The following is a 20,348-nucleotide window of genomic DNA, read 5'->3' as shown; positions in this document are numbered from 1 at the left end:
TGGCGAGTATGACTGTAGTAACACAAGGACTGGCCATAAACGCACCATTTTGAAAATGGGATATGTAATTGTGAAGGAGAGCACGGAGCGAAGAATGGCCAGTCCAAATTTGAACGCTCAACAAATAACAAATATAGCCGCGGGAGTCGAGAAAGAACACGGCAAATGGCCAAGCAAAAAGTGGGAATACAGTGAGCTTCTAAATGTAATGACGAGAGAAATTAGGAAGGAGAAGCAACACGTTTGTTGGAAAACAAAAAGGAAGTCAAAAAAGCTGGTGGAACAGCGTGATACCCGAAGCATGATGCATGATGCGCATGCATCATGCATCATGCTTGTGCGCATGCGCACTTCGTGTAATATATATATATATATATATATATATATATATATATATATATATATATATATATATATATATATATATATATATATATATATATCGTTTTTTTGTGAGACCGAAAGTCCCCTCTCATGTTATATTAGTGGTCGCGTCATTTTGTGCATATACGCTAAGCGTTTAATTGGTTTTTTAGTGACGTGCCACAAGGGACCATGCACACTGTCCGACAGCCGCTGAGCCAATTCGTATATTTAAGAAGCTGTGTTGGTGCAGCTTAGTCTTGCAGAGGCCGCCAAATTTGATGTCTTGTCATCGGTCACAAGAAAAGCTAGCATAATAAAGTAACGGGGCACGAAAGGTCTTCACGAGTGGTTCAGGCAGCAATTGAATAACACTTTGAAATTGAACCTTCAGGCCATGCGTTCACACGCGCCAGTGCGTTCCGACAGGCTGCGCAGTGCTTTGAAGAAGTGAGAGGCAGCAGTTTTTTGTTGTTGTTGCTTTTGCGTAACAAATGTTGAAGGACGAATATATATAATGACGGAATATATACCAGCTATACAAAAGCGATGACGGCGGTTCATCACACGGGGAAAAACAGCAACCATCACATACAGACGTTAGTGACAGTTCATCTGGCAGTTAGATCACCTTCCGGCTAAAGGATGATTCTGTGTTTTGTTCTGGACTGATAGAACTCTAGTAATTAGAGTGAATAATGAAATCAGAATCAAATTTATTTTCGCCATATATGCGGGTGCGCATGCAACGACCACTATTATGAGAGCAAGAGTACGTGGAGACCAGTGTGCAAGTCGCAAGAAGAAGACATCGCGTAAGTATTACATTTGCTTTACCAAAAAGCACAAGATTTCAATACTTCAAAAACGGATATGTTTGCAACACTATTGTGTCGTTCATTATTGCTTTCTTCTTTTGTAGTTAAACTATCGAGAAAATAACTATTTAACGGGGAACAAAATTTAATCAAGTGGATATTGCATTAGACAGTTCTCGTAATAGTCATCTGAACTGCAGAAAGAGTCAAGCAAAATTGTTCGCGAACGGCGCGTTAATTGTAAACGGCCCTGTCGCAGCACAGAAAAAATCTTCAAACGAACTAAGCGCAGGCGACTCGTGGACTGTACAGTTCTAGGAAACATTTCAGTTAGATGTTTTCTCTGGGAAGGGTGAAAGAAGCGATTATACGAAGGCGAATTGTGAAGAGATGTCAAAATCTGCAATTTTTCTAGCTATTGTCGATTCGTCTAAGAATAATTAAGGCTGCATGCCAATCAATGTAAATCATAAAATAGAGCATTTCTGCTGTCGACGTGGATTTGATTGGGAAGAACTAGAGTTAGATCAAATTCTTCCAATTTTCGCTCAATTAACTAATGACGTTCAACAATCAAGCAGTTAAGAATTAATAAATTCATGGTATATCATGAGTGTTTTTTCAAGCGCCGTCTCCTGTGAAGCATATGTGAAGAATTAATAAATTCATGGTATATCATGAGTGTTTTTTCAAGCGCCGTCTCCTGTGAAGCATATCTACCATTTTCGTGCAAAGCTCTCTGGAAAGCGTATTGACTGTGTATGCATGCATGCACCTATCGAACTTCGTGCACATATAGACGTGATGCTTTGACGATAAATACTTATTAAAATTCAAATTATTTATTTCTGCCTTGTAAAGGTACAGACAGCAGAGGCGCAGAAAAAGCTGTCAGATACAGATTGACAAAGCCGCAGCCCCCTTTCGCTTGGCAGAGCCTTTACAGCGACACTTTTAAAACAAGACAATTGCACCCGGTAATAACAGGTATACAATACTGAGCAAGTACAAAAGGAAACCAATCAAGATTATACGATATTTGTACAATACTCCCAAACAAGAAAACAGAACCTACATGCTAACGTACATAGCACCCAAAGTACTGTTCGACGCGTTGAAGAGGTCAAAATTATTGTTTACATAAGGTATATACATATTTGTATAGAGTTACCAATCCCTGCAAAATATAGAACGCAGATTTTCATTACACGCACGCACGCACGCACGTGCACAGCACACACACCAAAAGGAAACGGCAACGCGCTCACAGGAAGCGCCTGAAAAAAGAAAAAAAAAGGGAAAGTGTGGGGAACCGAGGTCGTCTTGGGCTGTCGCCTCTCCCTCTCCCAGAAGGAATGAAGAGGTTCTTGGAAAGCAGGGACGGGCGATTCTCTCTGTCAGCATCAGCTCCCACCAGCGAGGACGGGGCGAGAAAGCGAAACGGGGCTTTCCTTGCTGTCTATTTTTTCTTCGTCAGGCCAACGCCGCCTGCTCACAGGGGCGCAGGCGAGTTCCCGCCAAATGGCGCGGGGGCGCAAGCAGTTGCGTGAGTTGCCGCCAAATAGCTCTGGATGCCAGCTCGTTCCGCGTCTCTTGGTAGACTAGTTGGTGCATTTCTGCTATCATGGACTGCGCATATAAACGCAAACTACACAAAAGTGACATGGACAAGAACAGCGCAAGCCCTTTCCATGCAGTGGAGCCGCCGTATCTCGCCGTTCAAGATATGCGTACTCGTAAGTGGCATTTTAATTTCACGTTGTGTAATGCATGACTGTCTTTTTCAAGTGAACAAAGGTCGCTTTGTATTGTGTAAATGGTTTTGCAACGTATGATAAACTCCTTGTTTTTCGGGCTTATTTTTTCTGACAGGAAGAAAAAAAAAGAGGCTTTACATGAGAACGGATCAAGCGTTCGAGAGTTGGGACAGGGAAATGTGAGACGTACTTTCATGTATATATTTCTAATATTATTTTTTCGTCTTGTATTCTCGTCAATTTTTCTCTAGGAAACACTGGAACGACACTGCTTAAATTGAAGCACAGTGTGCGAATGACCTGCTACGCTCGGAACTGTTATCACCATTCGGGAAGAAATCGGGTAAGACGCTTGTCTAGTTATTATTGCGGAAAAGTCATAATTAATTAGAAGTTGCTTTCGTTCCTTCCCACAGATGAAAAAACATAACTGTAAATACCTGTATGATATACGTCTGGTGCATTGCAGGTAAGAATGGATTGTGTGTGGCGCGCTTCACCGCATGTGGACTAGAGTAGATCTAGGAACATCAGACAAGAAGACACGTATGTGAAACCCTGCGGATAGCCCATATGTAAGTTCTTCCTCAATTTTTCTTTTGTTGCATTTTCGTAGTTTACGTGTAATACTTTGTCACCGCGGTCTCGACGTTATGTATACCTATACATTTGTCTCGTGGCAGTCTGCGTGCTATTTTGTTTGTGCAACTATGTGTTGTATTCATTTATCGCGCTGCCTGGATGGTTTGTTTTTTTTCACTGATATTCCGACCGAAGTCGGTAAACCTATCCTTCCTGTCCTCATGTTTCCTTGGGCGGCTCTAAAGCGTATCTTAGAGGAATATTTAGCTTCAGATTCCCGCATGGAACAGATGGTGAATGACATGCTGTGTTTTCTTTTTAGAGAAACTATGTATTCATGTTTAATATTTGGTTTATTTTCATTTTGTCATTCATACAATACCGCAGCCATATGCCATTCTGTCATAGAACGTTGTTTCTAGATATATTTGTTTTATGTGGTTAAAACATTAAAAACGAGAGCGTTTCTTATCCTGGCCATTATTTTCTACAGACCACGATAACCACGTATTTGGATGTCTGGTTTAACTCTACGTGCGCTGGTTCGTGCAGGTGAACTTTTTTTCCAGATACGGAGGAACGGACACCGGTCGTGCCGTGAGCACTATTCTGCAGGGCGTATACTTACAAATGAAGCTGCACTGCAGTTCAGCTGGAAAGGGTCGCAGGGGAGGAAGCACGCCTTCGTGAAGCTCATGGCCATCACGAATATAAGTAAGAAATATGGCATAACAATCAGCTTTCTAATGCACGTTGCGAACATCGGTACCAACTGCATGCTTAGTTTTTTTTTTCTTCATTCAAACAAGCTGCTGCTTATTGCATCTTGCTGCGTCCAGTATTAGCATTTTCTTTAATAAAATAATGCCGTAATAAGTGAGTTCTACTTGCGGCGTCCATATTTTGCCACTGCTTTTGAGGAGTTTGTTTTGCTTCACCATATAATATATGCTGTATATGCTGTTTCTGCTTTAACCCATGTATGCCAACTGTTTTCTGCAAAACATAGACCTATCATCGTTGCCATCATGCCAGCAAGTATATGTATCATGCCATAAGCTTCCCCTCTTGCCTCTCCACATTTACCTATTCACCTCCTTGTGCCGCTTGGCGCGCTCCGGGCTCCGGCGCGTTCTTTGTCTCAGCGTTTCAACTCGGCTGTTTCATACAGTGCTCACGGGAAGCAACAAGACCTATCGTGGTGTAAATAGCCGCGCTACCTATAGACACAGTAGCCACTGTGTATGCGTGTTTTGCTATGGTTCCGTGTTCAGTTCCCCCTATTGCTAACGACATATAAATTACCAACTATCCGGTACTTACACGATTTGTGTCGTCCAGCCACTCTTCCTGACAGCTTCGATACTGATTTGCACGTCACTAATATTGCTTTGTTGTCGTTTCTTTAATGTTTCGTGAATATCTGACTTATGATCTTTTTGATTGTTTCACTTCTTCAAATGGAATGCGACTCACCAACTGAACTATAAAGCGGGGGCAGCTTTCTTATATGTGCCGCTTTTTTGCAGCATTTGTGAGGAGCACGTTCCCTGACGCTTCACTAGCATCAGTGGCTGGAGTCGCAAAACGCTGGTTGGTTGGAGCAGCTGACAGAGATGGAGGCCGGAATGAAAGAAGGCGCCGTGACCCTGCTTCAAGCCCACCAAATATGAACTAGTGTTTGAAACTTGTGAATGTGTCGGTGTACATATCCAATTTAAGACAATTACAAGAAATAAAGACCTATATCAGAATCTTTTGCCTGGCGTTTATGTGGCATGAAAAGTACAAAAAAGCGTTCGCTTTCGTGTGGTACTTCTATGCCGGCCACCACACAAGCATGATGCATGATGCGCATGCTGTCGTAAATGCATGATGCAAAAGCTACGATTATTCGGGGCGTCAAAAGCAACGTCGGCTTTCAGCACCGGGCCGGTGCAATGCCGACCATTATTGTCGTCAGGGCCATGGCTGGCCCGCGTGTGGCATGCGCTCGGCTGCGTTGGCCAAATAGAATGGCCCTACGGCTGGCCGACTGACTACGTACCTAAAGCCTTGGTAGGCCCTCGTATGGGACGCCGTCGGCCAAGTCGGCCACAGTGGTCGGGCCTACATCGATTGCCGACAATCGGCCGACGTTAGGCCAATGTCAATCCCCAAAGCTGGGCCGCCCTTGGTTGCCGAGGTCGGGCCAACCGTTTTGCAGTCGGCCGGAGACGTCGGGCCGACTTTTTGCCACGGTCTTCTTGTTGCTTGGGATGGCGCGGCTGCCCCAGCGACACTGTCGCCGCCTCGCGGATCGAGCTCAGTGCATACCCCCTATTGGCCTCGAGCACCACCACTGGAAAAGCTGGCGCCACCGTCGGCGTGACGTGCTAGGAGGGATCACGTGGACATAGCGGCCGCGTCGGCTGCTTCGGGAGCGCCGAAGCGAGCTGAAAACAAGTTTGAATTCCCTCGTACGCTGCGGTCCTCATTTAGTGGCGAAATTTTCTCGCTTCGAGTGTCTCCTTTACAACGCTTGAAAGCACTACGACAGGTAGTGGCTGCCTTTGAAGGCGCGCAACATGGTAGGCTACTGCTCGGTGCCGCAGGGCCGGACGCACGTAACGGAGGCCGGTGTCAGCCTTATTCACACGTAGCCGCAGGACAAGAAGCTGCGTGAAGCTTGGCTCGCGAAACATAAAACCGGCAAACAGTCATCGGCTAGAACTCGTGTATGCAGCAAGCACAGACGCGAGGAAGATTTCTGCTACGGCGCCCGGTCTGCGATGTTCTGAAAACGCGCACTGAGACGCTCGCCCGAGTCTGCTGCACGACTAATGTTATGACGGTTTGGTTTATCAACTTGTCGATGCTACAGATACTGGCAAGTTCAGTGGAGTGGAAAGGCAGCGGTAAGAAGCACATTTAAAAAAAGCATGGCATATGGTCATGTTTGTGTTATGAATTAATGCACTGGATTACAAAAAAGGAGCAGCGGGAAATTGCACGCTGAGAACACCGATAAACATACAGTGCGACGCAACTCGAAAAATAATATTGAAAAGTCAATGAATTTAGAAGAAAAAAAAAAGATTGAATCGTCGTGACGGCACATCATAGTCCCTGTAGGCGTCGAAGTCTCTACAATGAAGTTATTTTTGAACAGCTCTGATAGCTGCCACGCAACAATGGTTGCTTGTATACTATCAAATGCTCATATTCTGCGGCCTAAAGCTCATGGCACGGCGCGAGAACGCGCGCGCGGAGAAAGCGAAACAGTACGCAGACAAGCTTACATGAAGACGCGCAGTCGGTCGCTGCGAATCTGCGCGATCGCTGCATTGAGGCTTCTTTCTATTACGCTCCATTTAGTTATACAAACACTATAAGAACATATTTCACATAGTTTGCTCTCAGCGTTTACCTGCCTATCACGCAAGAAGCCGGTTCGGGAGACTCCATCGCGGCGACCGCGCGCAGTGGCGTTCACTGTACGTATTCGGTAAAGAGATAGCGTCTGTAAACGATTGTGTGCTTTCAGTTTGCCCAAGATTATTATTTAGACAGTAAACAACTTCTCTCGTTTCGAAAGTACTTACCGGGAGAGCTCGCGCGTGGTGTTTTCAGTGAGTGCTGACAGCAAAACCTATGAGGAGCGCGCCGCGTGATCCCTCATACTACGCCAGCGAGGCGCTTCCGATAGATGGCGACTCCGTAACTCCTCGCCGCCAATAGGATTGCAGTTGCCACTTGCGCTCGTTGTTTACATTTCTTGCACCGCTCCTCCTCTTCTAGTTTCACTATTCAAGCGCAAAGCATTCGCAAATATCTGTTTTATTTTGTAAATTTGTGAATTTATTCATTTACCGCCAATACAAGCGCATTGTGCCTGTCGAAATGGCAACGCGAGCGCTGAACAGATCACAGAAGCAGACGACAGCGAACAGGTGTAGCTAGCGCTACTCTGCTCCTACGTTCTGTCCCTAGCGGCAAAAGGGCGTGCTGGAGCAGGCGTGCTGGAGCAGGGAGATCTGTGCAAGTCTGGAGATCGGTAGGTCGTGCGACCAGGGTTGCCGTTGGTGGCTACTTTGCGCCAAATTGGCTACTTTTCGACCCCGTCTGGCGATGAAAATTTCACGTTGACTCCTTGGCTACTTTCTGGCTACTTTGAACTTCTATTTTGGCGCATTCACTAGCCATTTTTTTTTGCAATTGCATATACAATAGCAAGCAAGAACAAAGAAGAACAATTATTTTTAAAGCTTTGCTCTCCTCATGGCTGTTCCGGTCGCCTTGACGCGCGCGCGCCATAGCGCGCGCGTCCTGTACGCATATATTCTCGCCGCCGGCGGTGCGCACATAGAGACCAACTAGCAGACGCGGGTGCGCAGACGCACGGACTCTGGGTGATGGGCGCACGTCGAAGCAAAGCCCGTGAGGACGTTGCGCGCCATCTGGAGAAAATAACGCTAATTCTAGCGCACGGCGAAGCAAAGGCCGCAAGGACGCTTCGCTCCATCTGGAGAAAATAACACTAATCTAGAGTACTTTCTCCGTTAGGGTCATGCATCCGAAACCATGCGTTTAGGTGCAGCCGTGTGCACGGCATGACACCAGAGAGGAACGAGCAGTACAGGTGAAATAACACTTGTGTACCCCAAGGCGACAAAGCTTCTGTTTTTGTGCCTTCGGCTTGCCGACACCGGCGTCTACCATGGGAAAAGACGCAAGAGCAAAGCGCACGTTTCGAGAAGAATGGAGAAAGGACAAGAAACTGAGCGGTAAGCAAAACGGAAACTATTCTTTAGGCGTTTAGTCGCATGCCGCTTAGTATCTAATATGCATATTACCATGCGTTACAGGATGGATTTCGTCACGTGACGGCGGAACGACTGCTCACTGCAAGTACTGCAATTGCAACGTTCGACCCCACTACAGTGATCTGTTGAAGCACGCAGAAACCAAAAAGCACCGCGAGCGCGCAGTAATCCGAAGTTCGCAACAAAAACTGCCGCAGCTTCTAGCGTCTTCGAGTCGAACGTACTATGAAAAGGCTCGCCGAGAGTTAAGGATCGCCTTGTACACTGCAGTGCACACTTCCATAAATGCTGTCGACGAACTTTGTGAGATTCTGCATTCCGAATTCAATGATTTTGATCTGCACAGAACGAAGTGCACGGCTATAATTACGAATGTTCTCTTCCCGTACTTCACGGAAAACATGGACAAACAACTGAACGGCTCCAGCTATTCTCTAATGGTGGATGAATCAACCGATGTATCCACGACAAAGCAACTTTGCATGGTTGTGCGGTTTCTGAGTTTAGAAGAAAACAGGATTGCAACCACCCTTCTTGATCTCGTAGAGCTGTCTGATGGAACGGCAGAAACGCTTCACGACACGGTATTGAAGACGTTGGACAAGCACGGCCTATCGATCAAGAACTGTCTCGGACTCTGCACCGATGGTGCAAATGCCATGTGCGGCAAACACAATTCTCTGTTCAGTCGTCTTAGTGAGGACAACAAAGACTTGATTGTGATCAAATACTCTTGCCACAGCCTGGACCTTGTGGCATCCAAGTCGATGGAGGCGATTCCTTCTGCGGTTGAGCACTTAGTGCGAGAAACCTACAACTACTTTGCACACAGCAGCTGCCGGCAAGATGCTTATAAGAGACTGTATGCCAGTATGACAGTGGAAGATGAAAGTGCAAATCCACCGCCCAAGATTCTGTCGCTTTCGCAGACGAGATGGCTTGCTATTGCAGACTCTATAGAAAGAATTTTGGCGCAGTACCAGTCTCTCGAAGAGTTTTTTGAGAAAGCAGAAGATCGCAGCTACAACGTGCGCATTTTACGAGAGATGTATCGAGACAGAAAAAATTATGTTTACCTCGTGTTTCTTGCCTCAGTTCTCCGTAACGTTAGGCGAGTGAACAAAATGTTCCAAACAAACACAACTGACCCACTGGTTGTCTTCCAAGAGCTAGAAAATTTGTATTTGGAAATTCTTAGGCGGATTTTGAATCCATCAGTTTTGAGGCACAACACAACGGCAAGTCTGCTGTCGCTAGACCTGGCAAAAATGAAGTCGATTTTCCTGCAACCAGAGGTAGTGGACCTAGGTGACGTCTTCAGAGAGAAGATTTCACTAGTCCCTATTGAAGACCAACGGGCCGTGAGGGAGCGCTGTTTCCAATTCTTGAGGCAAATGGCGATGGGACTGCAGCAGCGACTTCCAAATGCCTCCTCTGCACTTCGAAGACTGTGTGCCATAAATCCCGATGGCATAGAAAGTGCTAAGAGCCGTGAATGCATAATGAAGCTATCGCTGCATTTTTTTGGATGTTCCTCAATCGAACTGGAGTCTGAAATACGCCAGCTGCAGAGTGTTAGCGGTGCACTTGATCGCGCATCATGTTTGACTTTCTGGCACGCAGCGGCATCGTACAAGGACCCTTGCGGCGAATGCCCTTTTCAACACCTGGCGCAAGGAGCACTGAAAATTTTGACCCTTCCAATTTCTAACGCTGATGCAGAGCGCGTGTTCTCTTGCGTGAACTTGACGAAAACAGAGATCCGTAACAAAATGAAGCTGGACTTGCTCATGGCGATACTGCGAATCAAATTTGGGCTACGACTTCAAGAAAAAACAGCATCATCGTTTGACGTTCCTGCTGAGTTGTTGAATAGAATGTGCCAAAATTACTCCGGCATGAACACTATCTACTCTAGATAAACTACGCGGACTGAACTTTTATTTATTTGCAACGTACCTGATGCTTGAAGGCCAAGCAAGAGAACCAAATTTCCTTGCTCTTTATTTACTCTGTGTTCTTGTGTTGATTCAAAATGATATCATTTATTGTTCATTAATAAAAGTTGCTTATAATAATGGTACTTTTCTACTTGGCTACAAATTTGGCTCCAAGACCAGGTGGCGTGGCTACTTTTGGCTACTTTTAGCCTCAGTTCTGGCTCTTTTTGAAAAATTCCCAACGGCAACTCTGCGTGCGACCCACTACCCGTACTAGTACACGATGTCATGCTGTGTTTACGCATGTGGTGAGCGGGCACAAACTTCCCTGCTGCTGTCGCTCACGGCCACCTCCAAAGGTAAACGAGTGCACGAATCAGCTCAATACCTACGTCCGTTGCTTTTTTTGTTCATGTTGTAGCGGCACACTTGTACACACAAAGAAGAAAAGGAGCGGGTGAAGAGGACTTTGTTTTTGCTGTAGCGGCCTCGCTCCATCCAGTGCTTTAGTGCCGAGCCTTCTAAATAGACGTCTCCCGCATTGTAACAATATGTCATGCGCGCAACTTTGCATCAATGGTCGACATTGTCATAACACAAATACGGTATATTACACAGGTAGTGTGTCTGCCTTAATTTTGTCTGCTGTATTTAGGACATCTATTACGAGCTACCCGGACGAACGCTACACATTCGAGAGTTTACAGCTAAAAGAACCTTTTTCCTTGTTGCGCGAGGAGCACATTCTTCTTTATTTTGTTTTCACTTTGCGACAGTTACGCGGTGAAGTGCTCAAGGCACATATCCCTGGATGGTTGTACCGTCATTTGTCTAATTTGTTTTACTGTGCTACTGCTGTCGTTACAGCTTCTGCTCATCTTAGTTGTGCCCGTCAAAATATAGCCCATCTCTGCACCGTTGACAACAATTAGCTGCAAGTGCTGATTGCTGCTGGTTGGCTCAGTCCAGAATCTGGTATGTATATCCATTTGCTCAAGGCATACTGAGTCTTCTATTGAGCTGCTCCAGTAAAGGAAGACTGAATTAAATGTCGTTTGAGTGATGCGTGACACCCTATCACTGTTGTGCTATACAGGTGGCAAGGCATATTCAGATGTGGACCAGTAAGGCCGACCAGGTATCTGTTGGAAGTTCCCACAATGCATTAAATGCGAATATAAAATTGTCTAGGCCAGTACTCTTATAGTTCTGTGCCTGATGCCATCACAAAAGAAATGTTTGAAGAATCCAGAAAATTTGTGTAGAGCTGTCCCGAGGCAATGAATCATACAGATATAATTATGTTGCGAACTGTGACTGAACGTCCACAGCTGTGAGTAATTTCCTTGTGGGAATACTGTTGCTTTTCGACGTCTTTTGTGTCAGTTGCACTATCACTTGCCAGTTGCATGCTCAGTGTCTGACTCATTGTCATAAGACTGTGTCTATCTGTACAATGCAGTTGCTGCGCCACAAGCGATGTCAGTGAGTGGTGGTGAAAGTGTTAGAATAGATTAGGTCTCCTACATAGGAAATGCCAGTCGCCTGAAACAATCGCTTAAGTTGTTTCAGCATCAGAAATAGCTCTGCAAGCCTGCAGGTATGCTTAGATGTCTCGGTGTTTGTCTGAGTTGTGATCAGCAACTGTTCGTATATTGCTCTTACGGTGGTATATTATTTTAACTTTGCCACTTGCTCTGGGGTTTATGTGTAGCAGTGTGATGTACTCTGCATTTCATTATGACATGGACGTGTGGCTGCGATGAAATCTTTTGAAGGGAATTTCTTTGGCTCTTTCGACCATTTTCGTTCTTGGAGGTCTGTAATTGTTGGTGGTCGGACTCTGCTAGGAAAACATTCGTTCGCTTTTCCTTGTTCTCTCATTTGCTTGTTCTTTTGTTTGTTCACCCTTTCATTCCTTTAGGCTATTCGCTTACATTGACAGTTATCATCTATGGTCCCTGCACATTTTCTTCACACAAGTTCATGCTCTAATTTGCCAGCAATCTTACTAACAAGGGTTTAGGGCTTGCACTCTTGCTTGCTAACATTGCACACCTTTGATAAAGTTTGGTCACACCTCCATTACTACAGGAACCCATTTCTTGAGTTGTACGTCACTGTTCATGACTTACAAGAGGGTTGAGTGTTGTCATTCCCTCTCATGGCCAGATGTGTTAAACATAAATATAATTATGGGGCTGTATGTGTCAACACTACAATCAGATTATGAAGCATGCCATAGTGGCAGACTACGGATTTTGACACCTTTGTGTTCTTTAAAGGGTCGCTGAAACAGTTCAGGACCCGCTGTGGTTGCTTAGCGGCTATGGTGTTGGGCTGCTGCACATGGAGGTCATGGGATTGAATCCTGGCTACATTTTGATGGGATCAAAATTTGAGAATTCCCATGTTTTAGGTGCATGTTGAAGAACCCCAGGTGTTCTCCCACTACAGTGTGCCTTGTAATCAAATGGCAGGGTTGGCTTGTAAAAACACAGTTTAATTTCTTTTGAATGGTTCAAACAGGTTTTGTAGACACACAGGGTACAGTAAACGTTCGTACCACAATTTGTGTGAAGCATCTCATATTAAGAGAGCTACAGACAATTGCGAGTTACCCTCCTCCATAGCCATACATTTTCTCCTAAACTCATTTGCCGAGTGATCGGGCTTTAGCTCCACCTTCGCTGGCTTTGCCTCATGATGGGACGTCGTGTTGTCTACTTCTGGTTGTCTTGGAGCCAGTGTGCGAAACCTCTACAACCTCTCTACCAGCTGCCTGGCAGTCGGTTCCAAACGCGAGCTATCGAAGCAGTGTACGTTGTGAGCATTCTGTAGCAGCACCAAGTGTGTCCGATATTCTGGTAACCACGGGTGAGCTGGATGCTTCGATGGGTGGGTGGAGTCCTAAACTAAAGCCCCTCCCCATACTACTATTGCTGTAATGGAGTTTTAGCCTAGATGTATGTGAGCGGCCTGATCGGTCTACATGGTCCGAGCACCTGGTGGTGCAGAGCTTAACCAGCGAAACGAAGAGCTAATATTGCTGTTACCAAGCCTAAAAATTTTTAAACATTTAGAAAAACATGTTCATGGCTAAGTTCCTATCAAAAATTTACACCGGCAGGAAAATACAATGCACTTGGTTACTGCTATATTAGTTCTCTGGTTGAGCACTCTGCTACCAAGTGGCTGCACCATGCAGGGCGTTCACATTTGTGCTTCCACTCGTCCAATAAAACGCCCAGGCCCAGTCCGCTTGTGCTTGGGTTTACTTGAAATGTCGCACATACGAGACACTGTTGTGGTATAGGGTAATCCTTCAGCGTGACGTGATGGCCGCAAATGCACAGATGCTGGTGCCGATGGTGCTGGTGCAGCCACTTCGCTCACATGTTTGCCTTGCCGAGGAGCATGATATTGCAGCTTGACATGTTGCCAATTGCTACGTTTGCAGCCCACAATGCAAGGGTGAACTGTATTGCTCGCGAAATTACAGATTCAGAGCAACACCGACCGCGCAGCTCATGTCATAATGGAGCATGTTGTAACACAAGCAGACAACATTTATTGTATGCCGGAAGTGCTTAAGTGTAGCGATAAATTGTCCTTGTGCATTCTCTTTCTGGTACTTTTTTTTTCATAGAAACAAATTAACTTACATTTCAACTATTACAAACCACATTTGTTCACCGTAAAGTTGGGAAAAGTATCGATAATGCGCCCTGAGCAGTGAATCGTACAGCTCGCCCTAGTGGCACCATGTGGTCACCTCAAGTCACTTGATCAGGGGAGGCTGAAAACTCAAGAGGAGTGGCGTGCTGCGATTGGTAGTGAAGTACAATCACGCTCAGAATGAGCTACAACACATAAGCGCATGGCAAAGTGTCGTGTGTTGAACATATTTAAAAGGTTATAGTAAATTACACACTTTTTGTCACCCAATTATCACGAGTGCCAACTCTAACAACTCAGCACATTTCTACAAAATCGTGAAAATTGTTTCAGAGTCACTTTAACGAGCACTTATATCTAAATGCAGAAGCGTTTTTGCATTTCACTCTGGTCGAAATGCAGCTGCTGCAGTCGGGATTGAACCTGCGACCTTGACCGTAGCCGCAAAGCTACCGCCATGAGCACAGAAGGGTCGATTTCACATGCTGCTGCTTCTGTTTTGTCGCCTAGACCCTATGGTGACGTAATGAAGCTTGGCGTGTACGCACCCCGCACCATTTGTCCACTTGGCAAATGTGCATGGTGTTTATATTTCCGAAATAGCATAAATTTAAAGTATTGTACCTTTAGCTTGCGAGCAAGGGCTGTCGTTTTTGCTTTTCTTTTGTCACTTTTTCCCTCTCCCGCCTTCCTCTCCCCCCTCTGTATGGAAACTGGGAGTGAAGAGGGGCAAGGCTGTTATTCACTTGTTTCCCAACTGCATAGGTTCTACCCATCCTCTGCATTCTGTCCATCTCCCCTCGGGACTCGCGTGTTAATAGAAGAGTAAAAACCGCTGCAGTTTCTGCAATGATTTGGGGGGGGGGCTCACGGATAACTAAAGCTGTCAGGAGGCTTATCTGGTGATGACCCAGATGGTGTTGTGCAAATGCGGCACAATGTAAAACTTGAAACGAACCTCTTGCATCACCTTTCCTCTCTACGTCGCCCCTGCCATGTACATGCACACTTTCAGCCACTGCTCGAAGTGGCTTGTAAGGCAGTAAAAAGTAAGGCAGTAAAAAATTCGAAGGAACATGCAAAGAAAGCTTAGCTTTAAGAATCCATATATAGCGACATGTTATTATCATATCACGTTAGACGCAACCATCAGTTATGTCTTCTGGATGGTGTTTTCAGACTGTGCTTGACATTTGCATTGCTAAGTTCCCTTTAAACGAACAGTGTTTAGACAGGGTGGAAAGGTTGCCTTATTAGACTCCGAATTTGCCACCATTTCCGCGCAGTGCATCTCACAAAGCCACGGAGAGCATCGCAGCTTGGTGCAAGAGGCGCCAGCTGCATTGCATCTGCATCACTCGCAGTGGCACTTCATATGGATCCGGAGAGAGAACGAGAGAGTGAAAGAAAAAGGGCTAAAAGTGAAAGTGAAGCTGTGCCTTGGCACTCCCCTTTCTGCCATTTCTCTCTCTCTCTTTGAGCGCGGAAACAATGTGGAAAATTTGCCGTAGAAGCAGCCCAAAGCAGCAGACAGCCCAGTTTGTAAAAGATAGTGCTGACAGAGCACAACACCATGTTGCTTGAGACGAAGCTGCAAATTTGGAAGACTGGAAGAAGTATGAGCTCGCATTCAATAATATTGTTACAAGGGAAAATGCACACGAGAAGCTATATGCAAGTATATTTACAAAATGAATATGCTGCACTTCACCAAAAGGCAACAGCGTGAGCTAGCCTTTAATCATCGTCTTGACACCGCTGGCTTCTTTTGCATCGTAACTGCTACCCTACTACCACCACAGTACTATCATAGTACTACCATAGCACTACCCTCGTCAGTAAAAGCGCCAACTCAGCACAACTAAAGGCTTGGCTCAGAAGCATTGTAGTATGCCTTGAGCCTACTGACATTCACAACATCACTGGATGACCTAGTAGAGGGTGACGTTGAGCTGATGGGAGCAATTTCGTAGATCACTGGTGTCACCTGGTGAAGCATGCGGCAGGACCTTGTCTAAATCAGGAAAGGAGCTTCTCTGAAAGTCCAGCATGACGAGAGGGTGACCACAGGAACGTGTGCACACCAAGTAAAAACTGTGCGTTACGGTGGCAGGCATTGTACAGTTGCTGCTAAGTGGCTTGCGATGCCGTCAGTCGAGCACGGGCAAGTTGGCCAAGGCGATGGCACTGCTAATGCTCACCTGTCGAGGAGGTTCAGAAAGAAATGCAGTATCCAGGGGCAAGGTTGGTTTGTGACCGTACAATACATAAATAGAGAAATTGTGGCAGCGTCATGCCGAGAAGAATTATAGGCAAATGTAATGTAAGAAAGGGCAACGTCCCAGGCATAGCAGGCCTTCAGAACGTACATGGACAGCATATCTGTGAGGGTACGGTTCAACCACTCCGTCAGTCTGTTGGTTTGAGGATGGTGTGAGGTGTTCAGCTTGTGTTGTGTGGAGCAGGAACGCACAATGTCGGTGATAACTTTCGACATAAAGTTATGACCACTATCAGTAAAAATCTATTGCTGGCACTGTGGAGTAAGATAATGTTATGCAAGAAAAAGTGCAACGTCAGTGGCCGAACTGGTCAGGAGAGCCCGTGTGATTGGCGCCACCCTTAGCAGGTGGCGTTATCAGTTTCAACGGCTACCCATTTGTTTCTAGTGGATGACGCAGTAAAAGGGCTGAGGAGCTCTAATCCAACATGGAAGAATTGTTCTGCAGGGACGGTGATCAGCACGTAGCGCCTGAGGCTCTTTCTGGTGCTGGCAGAAATCGCAGGCAGCAGCGTGTTATCGGATGGAGCGAGTGAGACCGGACCAATAAAAGCGGCGGCGGATGGGGTTGTACCTGAGAGATACCCCAAGGTGTCCTGCAGTAGATTCATCATAGAACTCAAAGAGCAGAGTGTGTTGCAGAAGTTTGGGCATGACAAGAAGATAATCAGACCCGCCATGGGAGAAGTTCCTTCGTTGGAGAATGCTAACCTGGAGGACATATCGGCCAAGAGAGGCATTGTTAGGTGAAGCGTGCAGATGCTCAGCGAGTGTTCGAAGTGATGGGTCTCAGTACTGCTCATCGGCGTTGTTAGGGAAAGCAGACACAGAGAAAATGCCATTGGCGGTGCTACAGACAGTGTCGTCAGGCTCGTTGACCGGGTAACGAGACAGGCAATCAGTGTTCTTGTGGAGACAGCCAGATTTCTAAATGACAGAATACGAATATCCTTGTCAGCGTCACATCCAGTGAGGAAGTCGACCTGTAGGGTCTTTCTGTGAGCACAACAAGCAATGTCCGTGCTGATGTGTGATGACTGAAAAGGGTCGGCCATATAATTATAGGCGTAGCTTTGCAACTGCCCAAACTAATGCCAGATACTCGAGCTCAATGATGGAATGGTTATGCTTGAAGGTTGGGAGGTGTCTGCTGGCATAAGTGGTAATATGGTCGTTGCTTTGCTGGCGTTGTGCCAGTACTGCACTGATTCCGTGGCTTTGGCATAGGTATGGACTTAGGTAGGTGCAGAAGGATCACGCCTTTCCCTGTGAGTTCTCGACAATGACCCTGTCATCAATCAGTGGTCTCTTTGTGACGCTCAGGAGAGGGTGACATTGTTATCTTGAAATGAGCTGTCATTTCTGGGTGCTCGAAAAGCTGAAGATCTGGAGCGTGACTGCCTGTTCTATGACTCAGGCAACGCCGATTGAGCGTCCTTGAGTGAACGATGAGACGTGATCAGCACCCATGATAGCCACATGTCTGCCGGTGAAGCATCTTTTTTCTGAGGGATTGTCAGGCACAACACCCCTGCCACCAGACAGCACATCAGGACGTTGAGTTGTTCGATGCAGCTCAGCTGGCTTGATGCTTGCATTCCTCAAAGCCATTGGGATGCAGGTTCCGAGAATTAAGATCTTCTGGCCAAAGGCATCTTAATAGGTGGGCTCTGACTTGACTGTATAGATGCAAGATGACAAGCTCCACGGAGCGACCTTTGTCAGCCCTGCACAATGCCGCAAGCGCCACATGCAGGCCACTCATCGCCAAACTGTACAAATTGAAATAACCTGACAGCCCCCTATTTGAAGGGAAACCCTGAAACACAAGGTTCACATTAATCTGGACAAGCACCAGCACTCTTTTAACAATGTCTCCGTGCAAATAGACACAGAGTTTATGTAAGGAAGCTAAGTAATCATGAATTAGAGCTTCCACAGATCAGGAAGGCGAAGGGAGAACTGGCTTTGATTAATTGATATCTGTAACACTTAGCACAAGATAGCTACATGATCATAGCATTATGCCAAGTTGCAAAATAAACAAAATGGAAAACCATCTGCAAGCCTTATCACTTTCCTAAATTGGGTCAGAAGGCCTGATTTATTCCGCCTTTCTTCTAGTTCACTTTTAAATTGTGCTACTGTAAAGCTACGCTTTACCCGAACAGGAGGGCATATTTATTTATTTATTTATTTACATGTACCTTACAGGCCTTCGAGAAGGCATAGTGTAAGGGGGGAAATACGGTAACATATTAGTATGGAATCAGGAAAGAAATAAACATCAGCATAATGAAAGGAGTACGCACAGAACATAGAAAAGTAATACATTAGCAAATACAATATGTTGAGCAATAACAATAAATGGTAAACAACAACATAATAGCACAATAACATTGTAAACATTTTTGCATGTTATACAGTAGTAAGTATTGTGAAAAAATTGGGAGCACTGAAATTCTCTAACATTGTAGAAAAAATGCAAGAAAAATTACAAAAGACATGACGTGTTTAGACGGTTGAAACGGCATATTGAATGGTTAGCAGATTGCGAAATGCAGTGTGTTTAGATTCGCATGCAATGGTATCTGGTAGTGCGTTCTATAAACGGACCGCACGGGGCAAAGCTGAAAAATTAAAAGCGTGTGTGTTGCCATAAATTCGGGTGTAGCTGAACTGATTGTTTAGTCGTTGTGACGTCAGGGATGCTTTTTTCAGGTTTGATAAGGTTAGGCCAACTGTGTGAACAAATCTATGAAATAATAATAGAAGGGAAATATCACAGCGAGTAGTTGGTGGTTGCAACGAAAGATTGATTTTTATTTGGGTTACTTGCTCTTTTATTTTGGTTATTATTTTTTTTTAATAGGTTACTTGCTCTGGCAAGCTGGCCAATATTGCCGCCTCCATACACACCTGGCTGTTCAGTGAAAGCTGTCCCATATATGGCTGCAGGTTCTTGGAGTCCTGAGCTATGACAAATACCACCCGCTTCTCACAGCTACTGGCTATGTGGTCTTTTCCTCCGCAGTTGTAATACACAACGATCTTCCGCGCCTCCAACGTGTGTACACCATCAGCGGGGGCATCTTCGTTTCTTCTCCTACTTTAGGTGCGTCACCCTCTTTCTCTTGATATGTGCTGGGGGAATTTGAAGTCTCCGGTTTAAAATGCCTACAGAAATACTTGTCACCCTTTGGCTTCCGGGAACCATATCCTGCTTTGTCACTTGTTTCTGATTGTCACGACTTACTCCGGAAACTTCGGAGCGTGCGGTAATGGCTGGCGAGTTCTGCTGCTCTCTGTTTTTGCCCTTCGAAGTCGGTTTGAAATGCTAGACAGAAGGGTCTAAAGAAATCCTTCTTAGCCCTATCGTAGTCTCGCACTTTGTCCTCAGACAAGCAGTTCATGAAACATCAATACTGAACATGATTAGTGCTGGTAATCTCTTGGTCCACAAGTCCCGGCTGACACCCTCTTTCTCAGTAAAACTTCATTTGGGCCTAGTTGGTGCATAATTCTGAACTTAAACTTACAGCGCGAACAGCCAAGACGGACCACAACAGGAAGATACGACACTCTTTCAAAACCGGCGAGGAATATAACTATATCCTCCTCTACCATGAAAGTGTGGAGCTGGAATCGCGCTATTTGCCATCTAAGTATCTGAATTTTCTGCTCAAGCTCTTCCGTTCCAGGAACATGCCATTGTGCTGCCTCCTGCACACGCCTCTGGTGTGTTTCTGCTTCAAGTTTGCATCTTTTTGCCTCTTCATGTTCGCACCTCTCTGCTTCACTCTTGTGCCTTTCGGCTTCTTCATGCTGACGTCTCACACGCCTCTTCTTCTTCATATTTGCACCTCTTTCGCCTCTCTCCTGCTTCACGCTTGCACCTCTTGCACTCCTCTGCCATTTGCTTTCTTTCAACAATGGTTTCCCAAGCCTCTTCAGCTTCCTGGACTGTCACATCTTCTGCGTTCATGACGTCGAGAACTGCTTCTTGTGTTGTTGCGGAGCTGGCGAGAATGCCCAACTCATTGCAAATTAGAAGGAGGTCCTGCGCTTTGAATTTCTCCATGGCGAATTTGTTAGCCTTCAAAATGCACCCTTCCATAAACTGC

At 45.6% G+C, this 20,348-nt stretch overlaps 1 protein-coding gene and 1 long non-coding RNA gene across 25 annotated transcripts in view; both read left to right on the top strand.

Moving 5' to 3' along the window:
* Positions 1-20,348, top strand: part of LOC142590441 (uncharacterized) — a 243,399-nt gene that overhangs the window by 88,308 nt on the left and 134,743 nt on the right. For 4 of the 19 annotated variants that reach the window (XR_012830141.1, XR_012830136.1, XR_012830139.1 and 1 more), the window contains exons 1-2: positions 10,478-10,624; positions 11,133-11,240. The exons of 1 other annotated variant lie outside the window; for it this stretch is intronic. The gene's annotated coding sequence lies outside the window, so the exon portion shown is untranslated. 14 more of the 19 variants (XR_012830137.1, XR_012830138.1, XM_075702555.1 and 11 more) reach the window with 13 other exon arrangements.
* Positions 1,182-5,241, top strand: LOC142590431 (uncharacterized). 6 transcript variants are annotated; one of them, XR_012830103.1, is made up of 6 exons: positions 1,182-2,917; positions 3,054-3,117; positions 3,190-3,281; positions 3,355-3,513; positions 4,073-4,234; positions 5,050-5,241. It is a non-coding gene; the product is annotated as an uncharacterized LOC142590431 (long non-coding RNA). The 6 variants fall into 6 exon arrangements; XR_012830105.1 differs by lacking the exon at positions 3,054-3,117; XR_012830102.1 differs by having other exon boundaries at positions 3,054-3,281.

The sequence above is a fragment of the Dermacentor variabilis genome, chromosome 8 (assembly GCF_050947875.1).
Source record: "Dermacentor variabilis isolate Ectoservices chromosome 8, ASM5094787v1, whole genome shotgun sequence".
NCBI classification, from domain to species: domain Eukaryota; kingdom Metazoa; phylum Arthropoda; class Arachnida; order Ixodida; family Ixodidae; genus Dermacentor; species Dermacentor variabilis.
Note: the sequence above shows the minus strand (reverse complement) of the source record. Positions and strands in the feature narration are given on the sequence as shown.